Source organism: Halichoerus grypus, chromosome 7 (genome assembly GCF_964656455.1).
Source record: "Halichoerus grypus chromosome 7, mHalGry1.hap1.1, whole genome shotgun sequence".
Taxonomy (NCBI): Eukaryota; Metazoa; Chordata; class Mammalia; order Carnivora; family Phocidae; genus Halichoerus; species Halichoerus grypus.
Genome location: NC_135718.1, coordinates 63144186 through 63162644, shown reverse-complemented (window position 1 = coordinate 63162644; position 18459 = coordinate 63144186). Strand labels below are relative to the sequence as shown.

At 38.0% G+C, this 18459-nt stretch overlaps 1 pseudogene; it reads right to left on the bottom strand.

The window, feature by feature from the left end:
• Nucleotides 1-4739: 4739 nt before the first annotated feature.
• Nucleotides 4740-17760, bottom strand: LOC118530487 (SNW domain-containing protein 1 pseudogene; annotated as a pseudogene).
• Between the last annotated feature and the right edge of the window lie 699 nt (nt 17761-18459).

Genomic DNA, 18459 nt, shown 5'->3' with positions numbered 1-18459 from the left:
CAGCCAAGCAAAAATTGGGGGAAATCCAAGACCTGCCTTAATAGAAATGTTGAAATTCTTTGGAAAGAAGGAAAGTACTATAGGTCAGAAATTTGGATCTATATAAAGAAAGGAAAAGTGTTAAAAAAGGAAAAAAATAAAAGTAAAATAAAATCTTATATTTTTCTTATTTTTAATTGACCTAACAAATAAGTTTGTGCAAAATAATGATAGCAGCAATATGTTCAGTGATTATAGTTTATAGATAAGTGAAGTGAGTGACAGCAATGTTTTGAAAGAGGAATTAGATATACTCTAATAAGGTAATTATACTACACATGAAATATTTGAAAGAGGACTTGGATTAGTTGTAAATGTACACTGCAAATTCAACATCAGCCACTAAAAAAGTGAAAAAGGAAATATAAGTGATATTGGCAATGGATATTGTGGAGTTGATATTCTATGGGAGAAACAAACAATAAGCAAATAAATAAGTAAAATATGTAGTATTTTGAATGGTGATATTGTTCTGTGTATACTTTGTTTGGGCCTTTATTCAAAGATACCAGCTGTACCAAGACACCCCTAAGTCAAATGGGAAATTAGAAAATGGACTGATAATATATGATATTGTTAATTTTGTTAGATTTGATGATGGTGTTGTGGCTGTGTTTCCAAAGAAATAAAAGTATTTGTCATTTAAAGATGTAGACTGAAGTATTTGTGGATAAGATAAAATCAGATTGCAAAAATTTGATAATCCTTGTTGTTGGATGATAAATACAAGGAGGATCTTTATACTATCTTATCTAATTTTGAGTATATTTGGAAAATATAATATAATTTTTTTTTTTTTAATGGAAAGCAATGGATGGGGATAGTGGATAGGTTGTGCAGGGAGAGTTGCAAGACCAAATAGAGACAGCACTTAAGAAAGTGGCATTTCAACCAAGGTTGAAGGAGGTGTGGAAAGGAGTTTTGTGGCTCTCTGAGGAAAGAGACCTGGGCAGAACTGGGAGTTAGTGCAGAGGCCTGAGGTAGGAGTGTAAGAAGGGAGGAATCTACTCCAAAGAAAGCTAGGCAAAGCTGTAAATAATTAAAATATGGTGAAAGTTAGCTTCCACTCAGCTTTATAGATAGGAATAATGTACCTTATTGTGTCTTATGCAACAGAACATTTTTGTATAGCATCATGATGCCAATTAAGTTGTGGCATCATTTTGAGACCAATTATTCAGAGTTTAAAGAAAAAGGAATTGAATTTGTAATTGAAATTGTCAACATTATGAGTTCTTAAAATCCCCAAATTTTTGCAACTTTTCATATTGGAAATGAAAAGGCTACTGAAGCATCCTATAGGTTTTTATTTCTAATAAGTTAAATATCAATAGCCATTTCCCACAAAGAACAAAGTTCTTTTGAGTCCTCAATAATTTTTTAAAAGAGTGAAGGTATGTATGGCCAAAAAGTGAGCACAATTCTATGAATTATTCCCAGCTGTGACCAGTTTTATTGAAGTAAAATTAACAACAGTGTTATATAGTTTCAGGAATACAACATATCAATTCACCCATTCTGTTACTCTGTGCTCACCATGATAAGTATTGTCACCATCTGTCAGCATGCAGCATTATTAAAATATTATTGACTATATTCCCTATACTGTACTTTTAAAAAAAATCTCTGTGACATTTATTTTATAACTGGAAGTTTCTAACTCTTAATCTCCTTTATCTTTTTCACCCATCCCCCTCCACGTACCCTCTGACAACCAGCAGTTTATTCTCTGTATTTAAGAGTCTATTTGAGGGCGCCTGGGTGGCTCAGTTGGTTAAGCAACTGCCTTCGGCTCAGGTCATGATCCTGGAGTCCTGGGATCGAGTCCCACATCGGGCTCCCTGCTCAGCGGGGGGTCTGCTTCTCCCTCTGACCCTCTTCCCTCTCATGCTCTCTGTCTCTCATTCTCTCTCTCTCAAATAAATAAATAAAATCTTAAAAAAAAGGCTATTTGATTTTTCTTTTTTTTTTTTAGATTCCACATATAAGTGAAATCATATGGTATTTGTCTTTCTTTGTCTGACTTATTTCACTTAGCACAATACCCTCTAGCTCCATCCATGTTGTTGCAGATGTCAAGATCTCATTTTTTTTTATGGCTGAGCAATATTCCATTTTATATATATATATATATATATATATATATCTCACATCTTCTTTATCCATTCTTCTATCAATGGATACTTGGTTTGTTTCCATAGCTTATAAATAATGCTGTAATAAACATAGGGATGCATATATCTTTTCAAATTAGTGTTTTCATATTTTCTTCAGTAAGTGCCCTGTAGTGGAATTACTGGGTTGAATGGCATTTCTATTTTGCATTTTTTGAGGAACCTCCATAATTTTTTCCACAGTGGCTACACCAATTTGCATTCCCACCAACAGTGCATAAGAGTTTCTTTTTCTCCACATCCTCACCAACATTTATTATTTCCTGTCTTTTTGAATCTAGCCATTTTAACAGGTGTAAGGCAATCTCACTGTGGTTTTGGTTTGCATTTCCTTGATGATAAGTGATATTGTGTACCTTTTCATGTGTCTGTTGGCCATTTGTATGTCTTTGGAAAAATGTTCATTCAGGTCCTGTGCCCATTTTTTGTATCTTGCAACTTTTTTTAAAAAAAGATTTTATTTATTAGAGAAAGCAGGGGAGGAGCAGAGGGATAGGGAGAAGCAGACTCCCCGCTGAGCAGGGAGCCCAATGCCAGGCTCAATCCCAGGACACTGAGATCATGACCTGAGCCAAAGACAAATGTTTAACCAACTGAGCCACCCAGGCACCCTGTATCTTGCAACTTTACTGAATTTATTTATCAGTTATAATATCTTTTGGTGTAGTCTTTAGGGTTTTCTACATATGGTATCATGTCATCTACAAATAATGATAGTTCTACTTCTTCTTTACCAATTGGAGGCTATTTATTTATTTATTTTTCTTGTCTGATTGCTGCAGCTAGGACTTCCAGTACTGTATTGAATAAAAGTGGGGAAAATGCACATCCTTATTTTGTTCCTGATCTTAGAGGAAAAACGTTCAGTTTTTCACCATTGAGTATGATGTTTGCTGTGGGTTTTTCATATATGGTCTTTATTATGTTGAGATATGTTCTCTTTAAACCAACTTGTCCAGAGTTTTTATCATGAATGGATGTTGTGTTTTGTCAAATACTTTTATGTGTCTATTGAGATGATCATATCTTTTGATAATGTGATTTATTACATTGGATGATTTGCAAATACTGAACCACACTTGCATCCCTGGAATAAATCCTACTTGATTGTGGTGAATGATTTTTTAATGTATAGTTGATAATTTGCTAATATTTTGTTGAGGATTTTGCATCTATGTTCAGAGATATTGGCCTGTAATTTTTGTTTGTTGTTATTTTTTTTTGTTTTTAGTATTTTTTTCTGTAACTATTTTCTCTGCTTTTCTTTTTCTTTTTCTTTTTAAAGATTTTATTTATTTATTTGAGAGATAGCAAGAGAGAGCATGAGCAGAGGCAGGGAAGAGGGAGAAGCAGGCTCTCAGCTAAGCAGGGAGCCAGATGTGGGGCTCGATTCTGGAGATCATGACCTGAACTGAAGACAGATGCTTAACCAGTTGAGCCACCCAGCCATCCCTATTTTTAGTATCTTTGTCTGGTTTTGGAATCAGGATAATTATAACCTCATAGAATGAATTTGGAAGTTTTCCTTCCTCTTCTTTTTTTTGTAATAGCTTGACAATCGGTATTAACTCTTTTTTTTTAAGATTTTATTTATTTATTTGACAGAGAGAGACACAGCGAGAGAGGGAACACAAGCAGGGGGAGTGGGAGAGGGAGAAGCAGGCTTCCTGCAGAGCAGGGAGCCCAATGCAGGGCTCGATCCCAGGACCCTGGGGTCATGACCTGAGCTGAAGGCAGACACTTAATGACTGAGCCACCCAGGCATCCCTGTATTAACTCTTTTTTAAATATTTGGTAGAATTAACCTGTGAAGCCATCTCACCCTGATACTTTTGTTAGGAGTTTTTGTTTACTGATTCAATTTCATCACTAGTAATTGGTCTGTTCAAATTTTCTATTTCTTCTTGTTTCAGTTTTGGAAGATTATATGTTTCTAGGAATTTGTCCATTTCTTCTAGGTTGTTGAATTTATTGGCATATCATTTTTTATAATATTTATAATTATACATTATATATAATACTTTATATTTCTGTGCTATCAGTTGTTATTTCTCTGTGTCACTGACCTTTTAAATTGCTTTTTATTTTCTATTTTATTTATTTCTGCTTTAATCTTTATTATTGTCTTCCTCCTGCTAGCTTTGGGCTTTGTTCTTTTTCTAGCCTTTTTAGATGTAAGTTTAAGGTGTTTATTTAAGATTTTTTTCATTTCTTGATGTAGGTCTGTATTGTTATACTCCCTCTTAGAACTCCTTTTGCTGTGTCCCAAAGACTTTGGACCATTGTATTTTCATTTTCATTTGTTTCCATATATATATATATTTTTAACTTTTGTCTAAATGTTTTTATTTGAAAAAATAGTTGCACCAAGCAAGAGCTTACTTTCCCCACTCCAAATTAAAACAGAGGTAATAGGGGCAAACGTCATTTGGCAGACAGTTCCAGTATGTGAATATCCTTCTACTCCCTGTGGTTGGGGCAACTTTATTCACCAGCAGTCGTTCTTACACAAAATATTAACCCCAAGTACTAATGTCACATAAAAGGAAGTGGTCTTAATTTCATGTGTGGGGAAGTATGTTCTATAAATGCCAAAAGGTAGGAGAAGCACAAACACAACCCACTCTTAAAAAAAAACTAAATAGTTCAAAGAATTTTCCATCCCCCCCCACCCCTTATTCCCGTATTAAAAAGTAGTGCTGGGGTCTGACACCCAGATTTGGTTTTTATCCTGGCCATTTACAAAGTGTTTGCCCATCTGACTTGCATCATTAGGGTTATGGATAAAAGTTCATTCACTTTGAAGAGAGGTGTATCTACTCCTTCCTCCTCTTCTTGCCTTCATGCTCATGTTCCTTGGGGTGGCTGCTATCTGAGGGTCTTTTAGAGCCACCGTGCTGTTTGGCTTCTTCCAAAAACTTGTCCAAACCAAAAGGATCTTCCTCAAACTGAACTGGTCCTTCTTGGCCTCTTTGCCTATGGTCTGAACCAGAAAACTCCTTATCGGGAACAAATCTGTTGGTCTTTATTCTGGCTTCTAGGTCATCACCATACATGTCCTTGTCCAGATTTTTACTAGGCCTGTAAATATTCTGGGCCATATCTTTACCACCTCTCCAGGCTTGATCATAAACGTTGTAAATTTCATCTTCTCCACCTGCAAAACCACTGTCCATACCCTTGGACTGGTTGAAAAGCCTTTGGTCATACTGAACTTCATTGGACATCTGAGGATTGGGCACACCAAGAGCAATGACTTCACTGATATCTCGATTTTCATTTCTCTGTAGTTTCGACCTCTTATCAGGAACTGCCCTGGAAAGATTCCTGTTGTGCTGTCTCTCTTTTCGCCTGTCATGCCGGATTTCATCCCTCTCATGTGCCTCCCCATCCTCTTTTTTCACATGGGTTTTGATCCCAGCTCTTCTCTCCCTGGCTTTCTGGGCCATTTCTCTAAGTTTCTCTTCATGTTTCTCCTTTTCTTCTTGAGCCATCTTTCTCTCTACTTGAGCACGCATTTGTACAGCTTCATGAGCTTTCCGATCAGCAATATAGAGGGCTTTGGCCAGCTTGGCAAAGTTCTCATTGATGTGAACTGTCTGCAGGCCTCTTCCATCAACAGCCAGATGTTTGTCTAATGGAATCGTATACCCCTTTGCATTTTTCCAGTTTGAAGTGCAAGGAGGGATCTTCCACTCTTGTTCCTTCACAGTCATCTTTCGGCTAGGAGAATGCATGACAGGTGCAGGAGGGGAAGGTGGTCCTCGGGGAATTTTCTTATTAATCTTGAACCTTGGAGGCTCCGTTGGATCTTTCTGCATTTCCACCATCCGAATAACTCTCTGTTTAGCTCCAGAATTGAAAGCCACTCCTTGTTGAGATGGTGTGTATCGAATATATTGAGCAGGAGCCAGTTTATCAGCAGCTCGAACTGGCATGGCTGCAGCAACCTTCTGTGATACAGATTTTTCTAAGGCTACCTTTGTCTTTTCTGTTATCTCTTTAATGGCTTTTTCATCAGGTCTTTGCAGGTCTGGGTCATCTGCATTCATGACTTCCTTGGGAACCAGGTCAGTATACTTGCTATAAATGACCTTGTCTTTTGACTGTCCTTGCCGAGCAATTGCATCATATTTAATTTTTCCTTCAGCATCCACCTGAATGGCCAGTGCATTTGACATTTTTTTCTTTCGCCCCATATCCAGTGGATACTGCGCCACATGGATCTCTGGAAAAGCACCTCCATCTCCAAAATCCTCTAATAACCGAGGTATCCAGCCTTTCCGGTACCCGTATGGGGGAGGTTCTCTTCGGGAGGAGACCAGTGAGGTCTGTCGTGATCTCTGGGATCTTGCCCTTTCTTCAGCCTCAAGCTGGTCCTGAGATAGCTGAGTAGGTGCAAGTAAAAAGCTGGTGAGCGCGATCTTCTTCCACTTCTTCCAGCGCGAGCGACCAACAGGACATTTTATGGTGAAAAATATCTGAAGTGAAAATTTCACTGGATAGTATTACCACTTTATTAAGTACTGCAGAAGAAATGATCGATGAATGTGAAGATGTAGCAACAGATACTAGCCAAAGGAAAGCACAGAAAGAAAGAAGTATGAAAGCAGTAAACAGAGCTTCAGAACTGATGGGCCAACAAGTGCTCTAACAAAACTATTAGAGTCTCAGAAGGAGAGAAGAGAGGGAAAGAACAAAAATATTTTGAAGAAATAATGACAAAATATGTTCTATATTTGGTGTAACTTATTAACTCACAGATTCAAGAAGGTAAATGGACACCACTCAGGAAACACACACATACACACACCTCAGTACATCCATAATTGAGTTGCAAAGAATCAGTGATAAAGAGAAATCTTAAAAGCAGCCAGAGAAGAGAGACACATTATATAAAGGGACTAATGATAAGAAATATCACTGACTTTTTGTGAGAAACAAAGTAAGCCAGAGGGCAGTGGTACAATATCTTTAAAGTGCTGAAATTAAACAATGTCAATGTAGAATTTTATATTCGCTAAAACTGTTCTTCACAATAAAGGTAAAATAAAGACCTTTCCAGAAACACCAAAGCTTAACATATTTATTGCCAGAAGACCTTAACTATAAGAAATGTTAAAGTATGTTCTTCAGGCTGAAATATAATATACCAGATAAAATCTGGATCCATACAAAAGAATGAAAATGTTGAAAGTAGTAAATATGTGAATATACACATGGATTTTACCCCCATTGTTTCAAAAATTTTTAGTGGGAACTTACTGTTTAAACCTAAATTAACAACAACGTATTGTGGGGTTTATAGTTTTTGTGGAAGTAAAATGATTTACAATAGCACAGAATAGTCAATGGGCATTTAAAAGTATACTGTTGTAAGGTTTTTACATTATATTTGAAGAAGTATGATATTTGAAGGTACACTGTGGTGAGTTAAAGATGCATTTGTAAACTATAGAGCCAGCCAGCCTAAAACATAAAAATAAAATGTGGAGCTAATTAACAAATTAGTGGAGATAAAGTGGAGAAAAAGTCATAAAACCTACCCAACCTGAAAGATGGCAGCAAAAGGGGAAAAGATACAAGGCACAGAAGGGATAAGTGCAAAACAAATAGGAACATGGTAGATTTATACCAAACCTATTGATAGTTACATTCAACCTAAATGTTCTGAACACTCCAATTTAAAGGCAGAAATTGTCTAACTGCATAAAAGTTAGACCCAAAAAAATGCTGTCTATAAGAAACACCATAACTATATAAAAAGAGATTAGTTAAGAGGCACCTGGATGCTCAGTGGGTTAAGCATCTGCCTTTGGCTCAGGTCATGATCTCGGGGTCCTGGGATAGAGCCTGGTGTTGGGCTCCTTGCTCAGTGGGGAGTCTGCTTCTCCCTCTTCCTCTGCCCCTCCCACTCATGCTTTCTCTCTCTCTCAGATAAATAAATCTTTTTAAAAAAGAGAGAGATTGGTTAAAAGTGAAAGAACACAAGAAGATATAGTATGCAAGCAGTATAAGAAATATAAATTAGCTATATTATTAGACAAAGATAACTTCAGAACAAAGAATCATAAGAGATAAAGAGGAGTTTTTAGTAATAAACAAATGCATTTATGGGGAAAGCTTAATAATCCTAAATATATGTGGACCTAATAACAGATATTATAAAACACATGGAGTAAAAAGTGATAGAACTGGAAGGAGTAAATTGACAAATCTAAGATAATAGTAAGAGATTTCAAAACTCTCTTCTTATTAGAACAATTGGACAGAAACATTGATAGTTATTTAGAACACAATGCTATCAGCTAACTTTACCTGATTGAATATATGGAACACGTATGGAACACTTCACCTAGCTACAGGAGAATGCATATTCTTTGAAAGTGCACATTGAACATTCAACAAGATAGACTCTATTCTGGACCATAGAATAAACCTCAACTAGTTTAAAAGATTTTGAAATTAAACTAGAAATAAACAACAAAAAAGATATCTGGAACATCCCCAAATACTTGAAAATGAAGCTACACATTTCTAATTAACTTATAAAGGAAGAAATCACAAGAGAAATTAGAAAATATTTTTAACTGAATGAAAATGCAGCATATCAAAATTATTGAGATGCAGTTAAAGCACTGCTTAAAGGGAAATTTATGTCTTTAAAAGCTTATATTGGAAAAGAGGTCTAAAATCAATTATTTAAGCTTCCAGTTGAAGAAGGTAGAAAAAGAATAAAGCAAACCCAATGTAAGCAAAAAGAAGGAAATTATAAAGAGAAGAAATCAATGAGGGTTCCAGAGAAAGATTTTGTGAATTCTGAGAGTAGCCATAACTTATATTGCCTTTAAGTTCTTTATTGTTACTATTCTTGTTTACTCTCTCCTGTCTCCAGCACATGCTAAGAGCTACATCTTGGTCTCCACAATCATGGAGACCCGAAAGAAAGGTCTGTTAACAAAGTAGAGGCAAAATGTCTCAGTGCTAGGCACTGCAGCCAGACAGAAAATGATTTCAAGATGATAGGAGGAAATCTGTGCAGGAACAGAACAGTAGCATGAGGCCAGCTGGTGGCTGCAGTAGCGAGCCACAGGTAGGATAGATAGGAGAATCATACAAAGTTTTTCTGGAGATTCCTAGAAACATGTGGACAAGGAAACCTGGAAAAATATTGGGCTTTTTTCTTTTTTTAAGATTTTATTTATTTGACAGAGAGACACAGCAAGAGAGGGAACACAAGCAGGGGGAGTGGGAGAGGGAGAAGCAGGCTTCCCGCAGAGCAGGGAGCCCAATGCGGGGCTCGATCCCAGGACCCTGGGATCATGACCTGAGCCAAAGGCAGACGCTTAACAACTGAGCCACCCAGGCGCCCCAATATTGGGCTTTCTACTGTCAGCTAGGATCAGGACTCAGATTTAGGAATCAGGGAAATATGTTACCTCATGGGCTAGTTAAGTGTGTAATATTTGAGCCAATGATTTGGTAAAGCTATTTTTTCTTTTCTCTGTGGTTAAGAATGGGCATCACTAGAATTTTTCACTGTGAGGAAAGGGTAATGTGCTTAATTTAGGAAGAGAATTGGTTGATGAGACATGAGAGTTCAAAGGGGAAGCTACAAGTAATGATGCAGGTGGCCTAGGATGTTTCAACCATATGCTGCCATATAGGAACCGATATGTCAGGCCGTGGCCACTTTTAAATAGTGGGGACTCCTACTAGATCCCATCTTCTGATTTCTCATACAATACCTTTCCCATTTATTGTGATTTTTTTTAACTGATTAAAGTGTACAGTAAGTCAAGTTATTGGGAAGTCATTTATTTAGCAAATATTTGTTGAATGCTTTCAAAGTGCCATGCACTATTTTAAGTTTTGGAGACCCAGGAATTAACATGAGAGACATCCTCTTGGCTTTCATGGTACATCCCTTCTAGTATGAGGGAAGATAGAAAACATACACCTGTGGTTAAAAAGTAAATAGAGAAGATAATTTCAGTGCTATCAAGAGGAAAATATCTTGCGATTGAGTGACAGGTAGAGAAACGGGAGCGACATTAGACAGAATGATCACGAAAGACCTCTTTGCACAGTGACATCTGAGTTGATGTTGAATGATGCGAAGACAACCCTCCACGTGAAGAACCTTCCAGGTAAAGAAAAGGACAAGTCTCCAAGCTGGAATATGCTGACTGTTTGCAGGTGGATTGGTCTAGGAAAGGCAGCCACAAATAGCAAAGGAGATTTATGGAGTGATTCAGGAGAACTCTTTCTGGCTCTCCTTCCACCACCATTTACTCTGGTCTTCAACTTTTTTCACCTGATAAAGGGGTATAATCAGTGCCTCTTCTGTTCCCCAAACTTACAGGACAGCCAGAAACATTGGATAATATCACTTATATGAAAGCAACCCAAAAATCTAAAAGGAATCCTCCAGCCAGCTGGAAGTTAGGATTAGAACAACATTGAGAGCTGGAAAGCTGCCTGATCTCCCACAGAGGCCAAAGGATTCCCCCACTAAAGTTTTCTTCACTCTGGCTCATTTGCTTACATGTGCTGGAAAATTAAAAAACAAAAAAAACAAAAAAACTCGAAATGGGTTGTCCTCTGCCCTCCCCCAGGATAAAGGTATTAGGGTTAGTTTAAGAAAACAGGTTAGGACCTGTGAAAGGGAAATGCTAGGGGAGAGTAGAATGTGTCTCAATATTACCTTGTTCCTTGGAACAGTAGGGAGTAAGAGACCTTCTTACTTGTCAATATAGTTTAGCACCAAACCATGCTGTACTTAGGCTTGTGCCCAGTCCCAGAACCACGTTCTGCCTGAAATGGGGCAAATGCTTTAGGGATATGTTCAAATTACTTCCATCAGGGCAAAGCCAATAAATGCATTAGGGAGCTTTAAAAAAGCTTTCCTCTTGTTTAAGAGGAAGATAAATAATTACATTTGAGTTTATGACCCTGATTTTTAGGACAAGTTTTAAAACCAGTTTCCTGCCCCACAGTGATGGCTGCAACATGCGCGTGCGCGCACACACACACACACACACACACACACACACACAGAGGTATTTTGAAGATACCAGCCCATTATTCATCCAGGATGATTCCAGTTAAATGAAACAGAACAGGAAGGAAACAGTTTCCAGAAAACAGAGGTACACCAAAAGGAATCCACTGCTTTGGGAGAATTGAAGAAAGGTTAGTGAAATTTCACAGATGGTCTACAACTCTTCATGAATAATCTATGAAAGAACTAAAAATAGGACAGCCTTCCACAATGCTGAGTATTTATGAGGTAATAATAGAACATGCATGGAGATCGCTTACTGGGGACATCTCAGGCAGTCTGAAAGGTTATCTCATTAAGGGAAGTACTTGGTATCTGTCGATATATAGGTGGGGTGTAGTTCTCACTGAATGATGTAATTTATGGAATTTAATGTAGCCTCCTTAATCTAAATCTTTTAGAAGGATGGTAGCAATTCTATCTCCCCACCATTTATGAAATGTCCTAGGGCCACATTTAGACAGGTGACAGGCAGCAAGCTGAGCTATAAAACTAGTTCCTTTCCTCAAAATTCTTCATGCCTATTTAGGGCAGAGGTGACAAATCTGTAGAAAAGCCTTTGATGAACATTTCTGTTGCTTTTGACCCCTCTCCACTCCCATTTAAGAAGATTGGATTCATAGCCAACATTTTAAAACTGAGATATCACTTGAATTTCTGATTTCTCTTAAGAAATAGGAGGACCTTTGGGGTGCCTGTGTGGCTCAGTTGGTTAAGCGTCTGCCTTCGGCTCAGGTCATGATCCCAGGGTCCTGGGATCGAGTCCCACATCGAGCTTCCTGCTCAATGCGGAGTCTGCTTCTCCTTCTGCCTCTCCCCTGCCCGACTTGTGCTGTCTCTCTCTCATGCCCTCTCTCAAATAAAAATAAATAAAATCTTAAAAAAAAAAAAAAAAGAAATAGGAGGACCCAATAACACCAGGTTTGTGTTCTTGTATGGCTACGATTATTTGGCATTAAGTGGCAACTCCCCCCTTAGACTGGACATGTTGGTCTTTTTCCCTAAGTCCTCACCTGGCCCACTTATGTCCTCCTTCATTTGATTTTTAACCCCTGATTTGGAGACATTATGTATGCTTCTTCTCTTACCACCACTCTTGTTGCTTTATGAGGCAAGCTTTGGCACATACAGCATATTTCTATCTTGTAAGTAGTTTGTGTTCTAAAATTCAGTTGTAGGTAAGTTTTCTTGAACTAAACCCATTTAGCCACAGGAAAAATATTAATTCAATTTTACAAATATTAACTGAAGTCCTACCAAATGCAAATCACTATGCAAGGCACATGGGAAGGAGGGCACATGGAACAAAAGATATGGTTCTTGCTCCCAAGAGGTCCAGGAAAGGCCATTAATGTTTATTTAACATATAGTGCATTTGAAATGAAAACATAGTGGAAATATAATTTGGAATTACTTGCTAGATTACAGAAAAAAGAGTTTCATGTTGCATGTTTTATCCTGAAACCTGTTTCCTGTGGATAAGCAAAGATATTAAGAAGTGGATGTTGACAGTTGTCAGTATTCTGAAGGAAAACAATGAGAAACTGTTAGAAATTTAGAGGTGAATGGTACTTGTTTACTTGGCATTTTTAGAAGATTTTGAACCATTATATAATTTTTCTATTTAGGGAGATGCAAAATGTAGAGTGAAAGGAGAAGAGAGAGGAGGATAGGGAAATAGAAAAGGGAAAGGATAGAAAGAGAGAAAGATGATTTTTCATCTTTACAAAGGCTATGAAAGCTAGATTGCTGAGTTGGAACTAATGAGGAGTGGAGATGCACTTGTGTGTATTCCTGATCTGACTATTGACGAAGAATGATAAAGACACTTCTTTTACTAAGCCAATGTCTTTCACATTGGGAATTCTAAAGATCAGTTGTCAGTCTTCATGTTATACTTGATTTATCAGAGCCATTTGACACAGGTGATCATTCCAGTCTTCTAGAAATACTTTGGCTTTCAGGACACCACACACCCTTGGTTTTCCTGCCTTGCTGGCTGCTCCTTTTCAGCTTCTTCTACAGATTATTCCTGATTCCCCCAATATTAATGGTAGAGTGATCCCAAGGCTCATTTCTTGAGCTCCTTTGCTTTTTTACCTACTTGTACTACCTTAGGGGTCTCATCTGCCTCATGGCTTTAAATACCATCTGCATGCCAATGATCCTTGAATATATACTTCAGCCAAATGCATACCTCAAATACATACTCCAGACTGGTTGAGTCTTAACATCTTCATTTGGTATCTAATAAATAGAGATCTCAGTTTTAACATGCACAAAAGAAAATTCCTCATTTTTTTTTCTCCAAGTTGCTTCTCCCTCAGTTTTCTCCTTCTCAGATAATGGAAAGGCCATTCACTTTGGTTCAGGCCAAAAACATTTAGCATTGTCTGTTTCCCTCATCCTACATTTAATCTGGTTGCAAATTATTTTTGACCTGAAAAATCCAAATTCATACAACTTCTTATCACTTTCATCATTATCATCTTGGTATAAGCCATCATCATCCCCCTCTTGGGTTATGGCACTTTGGGGATACCATTATTATCTCACCAATAGTCTATCTTTAACACAGAGACAAGATAAATTATTTTCATGTATAAAATCATGTCCATTCTCTGCTCAAAATCCTCCAGTGGCTCCCCATTTCACTAAGAGCAGAATTCCAAGTCCTTACAATGGCCTCTAAACCTACAAAATCTGGTAGCTCATTAATTCCTTTTTTTTTTTTTTAAGATTTTATTTATTCATTTATTTGAGAGAGTGAGAGAGAGAGAGCACATGAGAGGGGGGAAGGTCAGAGGGAGAAGCAGACTCCCTGCCGAGCAGGGAGCCCGATGCAGGACTCGATCCCGGGACTCCAGGATCATGACCTGAGCCGAAGGCAGTCGCTTAACCAACTGAGCCACCCAGGTGCCCGGTAGCTCATTAATTCCTGAGCTCACCTCCAACACTAGAGTGTTCTCCTTCCTCACTAGATTGTAGCTCTACTTGCCTTTTTGCTATTTGAACATTTCAGGGATGCCCACTGACTCTGGTCCTTTACATTTGCTTTTTTTTCTGCTTAGAATGCTAATACCAAAGATAAGTGCTTCAGTCCCTTGCTCAAAAGTTAAAACTTCTCATGGAGACCTTTCCAAATCATCTTATTCAAAACTGGACCTCTGTGTACAAGCCAGACACCTCCAATCCCTCTAACTTCTCTATTTTTCTCCATAGAAATTATCACCTTACATACAATATCTTCTACTTGTTTGTGTTTTATGTACCCTACACTTAAATGTAAGTAGACATTTGTTTGGCTATATTTCTTAGGCTCTACTTTTCATTCTTGTGACTTACTTATTTTAAAACTGGAAGCTTCTTAATCCCCTTTACTTACTTCACCCTTTCTTTCACCCGCCTTCCCTCTGGCAACCACCAGTTTGTTCTCTGTGTTTATGAATCTGTTTCTATTTTTTGTTTGCTTGTTCTTTTGTTTTGTTTTTTAGATTCCACATGTAAGTAAAAGCATATGGCATTTTCTCTGTCTGACTTATATCACTTAGCATAATACCTTCTAGGTCCATCCATGTTGTTGTGAATGGCAATATTTCATTCCTTTTTATGGCTGAATAATATTCCATCATATATGCATAGTACATCTTTATCCATTCATCTATAGGGACACTCCGGTTGATTCTGTATCTTGGCTATTATAAATAATGCTTCAGTAAACATAGGGATGCATGTATCTTTTTAAATTAGTGTTTTCATTTCTTTTTGGTAAGTACCCAGTAGTGGAATTACTGGATCATAGGGTATTTCTATTTAAAAGTTTTAGGAACCCCCATACTGTTTTCCATAATGGCTGCATCAATTTGCATTCCCACCAACAATGCACAAGGGTTCCCTTTTCTCCACATCCTTGCCAACACTTGTTACTTCTTGTTTTTTGATTCTAACTATTCTTACTGGTGTGAGGTGATATTTCATTGTGGTTTTGATTAACATTTTCCTGATATTGAGTGATGTTGAGCAACTTACCATGTGTTTGATGGCTATCTGTATGTCTTCTTTGGGAAAATGTCTATTCAGGTCCTCTCCCCATTTTTAATTGGATTATTTGTGGGTTTTTTTTTGTGTGTGTGTGTGTGTGTGTGTGTCTGTGTGTTGAGTTGTATAAGTTCTTTGCATATTTTAGATATTAACCCCTTATTGGGTATATCTCTTGCAAATATCTCTCCCATTCTGTAGGTTACCTTTTCATTTTGTTGATGGTTTCCTTCTCTGTGCAAAAGCTTTTTGTTTTTGTTCCCTTTGCCTTGGGAAACAGATCCAGAAAAATACTGCTAAGGCCAGTGTCCAAGAGTTTACTGCCCACGTTTTCTTTGAGAAGTTTTATGGTTTCAGGCCTTACATTTAAGTCTTTAATCCATTTTGAGTTTATATTTGTGTGTGGTATAAGAAAGTGGTCCAGATTCATTGTTTTGCATGTTTCAGTTTTTGAAGGAAGAGATTTTTGTCTGTTTTACTTATTACTGTACTCCTCATACCCAGGATAATACAGAGTATGGGCTCAATAAGTAGCTATTGAATGAATGAATAAAAAGAAGTGGTGCACCTACTTATTTTATCAGATAGAAACCTGGTTTAAACACCAGGTGGCATCTGGCACCACAGTTCCAAGATAGTTTCCTAGATCATCATTTAGGAGAGGAGGTGAGTAGTACAGGGCAACTTGTGATGTGTCATCAAATAGAAACCATTTGGCCTTTTTCTTTCTTTATCACCAAGTCATATGCCATCCTCCATTCCCTCCCCACCTCTACCATGGAGCCATATGTATAAGTTGGAGGGAGGGGTACTGACAAAATAGTGGAGGGTGGCATGGGAGTCTGGCCACCTGCCCACGTAGCTTACTTGTGCCTTATGGACTTTCTCATGCCTGATACCAATAGTAACTCTTCCATCTTATGATGGATTGCTGCTGAGTCCTCTGAACCTTATGCCTTAATGGGTCTGGAAATCCAGCTTCTGATGGGAAGCTCTGGCCACATGATCAATTGGTGTTCCATGATCTGATATTCCATTTCAGCTAGGAATGAGTAGCATGTGAGGGAGCTCTTTTTAAGTGGCCCAGCAGTCTCTGAAGTAGATAGAATGAACCTTGCTACAAATATAGACCTAGAAGTCTATATTATCATTCTCCTATTAGAGCTCACCATAAACTCTACACATCCACTGTCAACACAGATACCTCTAATACCATAAGGTCAGTTAGGTCTGATGCCCCAAGTGGAAGGGCTGCTTGTACTATATATACTTTGGACCTGTTGCAGATCTCTTTCCTGCTCTGGGATCCATTCAAATATCTAAGACTTCCATGTCTCTCAGTAAATGAGTGGAAGCAGTATTCCGAAATATGGAATATGCTGCCCTTCATAGTGGTGGGAGTTATGAGATGCTATAATTTTTCCTTCACTTTGGAGAGGATGTTCCAGCATACATCTTGGATGGAGAGGGAAATGAGAAGGCAGTTTCTTAGTTTTCCATTTGGTTTTTTTCACTATAAAAGCTCTTAACCTACAGACTAAAAAAGCAATGTATAGGTCCTAACAACTACCAAGTATATTTATTCCAATTATACACTCAGAGACTGAGGAAATTATGATAGTGTAGGTCCATGGACCCCAGTGGATCCATAGTAAGCAGGGTGTGGCCAGAGCTCCATTTATTGCATGTATCCATATTAACCCCACTAAAACAGAGGTCCATTATGATGTTTTGATATAAATGTTAATTTGGACTCCACCCTACAATTCTCATCCAAATATTTGGATATTTCTTTTTCTCAAGTGTAAAGTTATTTGAGTAAGTGGACAGAGGTCCCTTATGGAAGAATCGTTACCAAGTAACTTTTCATGGTGTCATGGAGTTCTTTTTCCTGTGGACATGACATTTCCATCAGTCATTGTATTCCAGGTCTGAGAAAGGCTCAGATCTGGATATTGGACAAGTTAATGAATTTTTTTTGAGGTATCCACCTCCAGCCTCTTGATCATTCATCCTTAATTTCTTTTCATTGTACAGCTTGAGCAACTTTCAAAGGCTGCCAATTTATCATGACATTTGGAGTGACGTGTTCTATTAACCATCTCCATGGTTCTTTGCAGGTCAGCTTCCTTGATTACTACTTTAACCTTACTATTTATTATGATAATTGTGCTCACCTTGCTTTTTTCAGTTAAGTGGGTTCTTTTCAGTGGGTTCAGTTACCTGGATTCTTTTATTTGAGGATCCTTTCATGTCCATTGTTATCCAGGAGCCTAGTTCTTCAGCAGGATCTCTTATTGCCCTGGACAACAAGACAGCTGTCACTGAGCTTCTTACTGATGCTAGTGCCCCTCTTACTGGCATGTTACTTAACACTTTGGTAAATGGATTGTTCTCTAGGCCTTTTCTTAGAACATTGTAGATGGGTGGGTTTTCTGGCTTCATGTATTATATCTAATCCAGCAGCCTCACTTCTCTGAATCTTTTGATTACTGTCGCTACCATCTGTCCAATTTCTACTTCATTAGGTGTGGGTTATTGCTCTGTCCAAGCTTCCAAGAACCATCCTAGCAGCATATTAGCACTGTCTCCTGGGGTCCTTGATGGGGTGTAAATTTTGGATCACAGGAGACTGCTCACATATTGATAAACTCATCCCTTTCCAACTTCACATTCTGTTCGCCTTGATACATCATACTCAGGATGCAATCCCATGTAAACTCTCCTGGCTCCTGCTGAGAAATGTTGGCTAGGTAGTGCAGCTTCTTTGACATATAGTTTTTAACTTATTTTAGCAGGCCTAGAACTAACCCAGATGGATTATAACTTTCTCCATGATCTGGTAGCCAGGAGAAAATGTGGGGCAGATCATCATAAGATGTGTGTTATTTTGCAAGTACAAAAGCTTCTGTAGCATCTTCAAACAAAAGTGGGATGGAGAGTGTAAGCCTTTAAAGAGAGAGGAGTGGACCACTTTTGAATAGCTAGAGGATTCAGGGGAGTCTAAATGTATCCAAAGATTCAAGATTTTCTAGTTCATTGACCAATATGTTCCCAACTCAAGTCTCCATGTCCCACTCCTTCCCAACCAGAACCCTGCCTGTACTATAAAAGACATGCTGGCATGGAGAATTCAACTTCTTC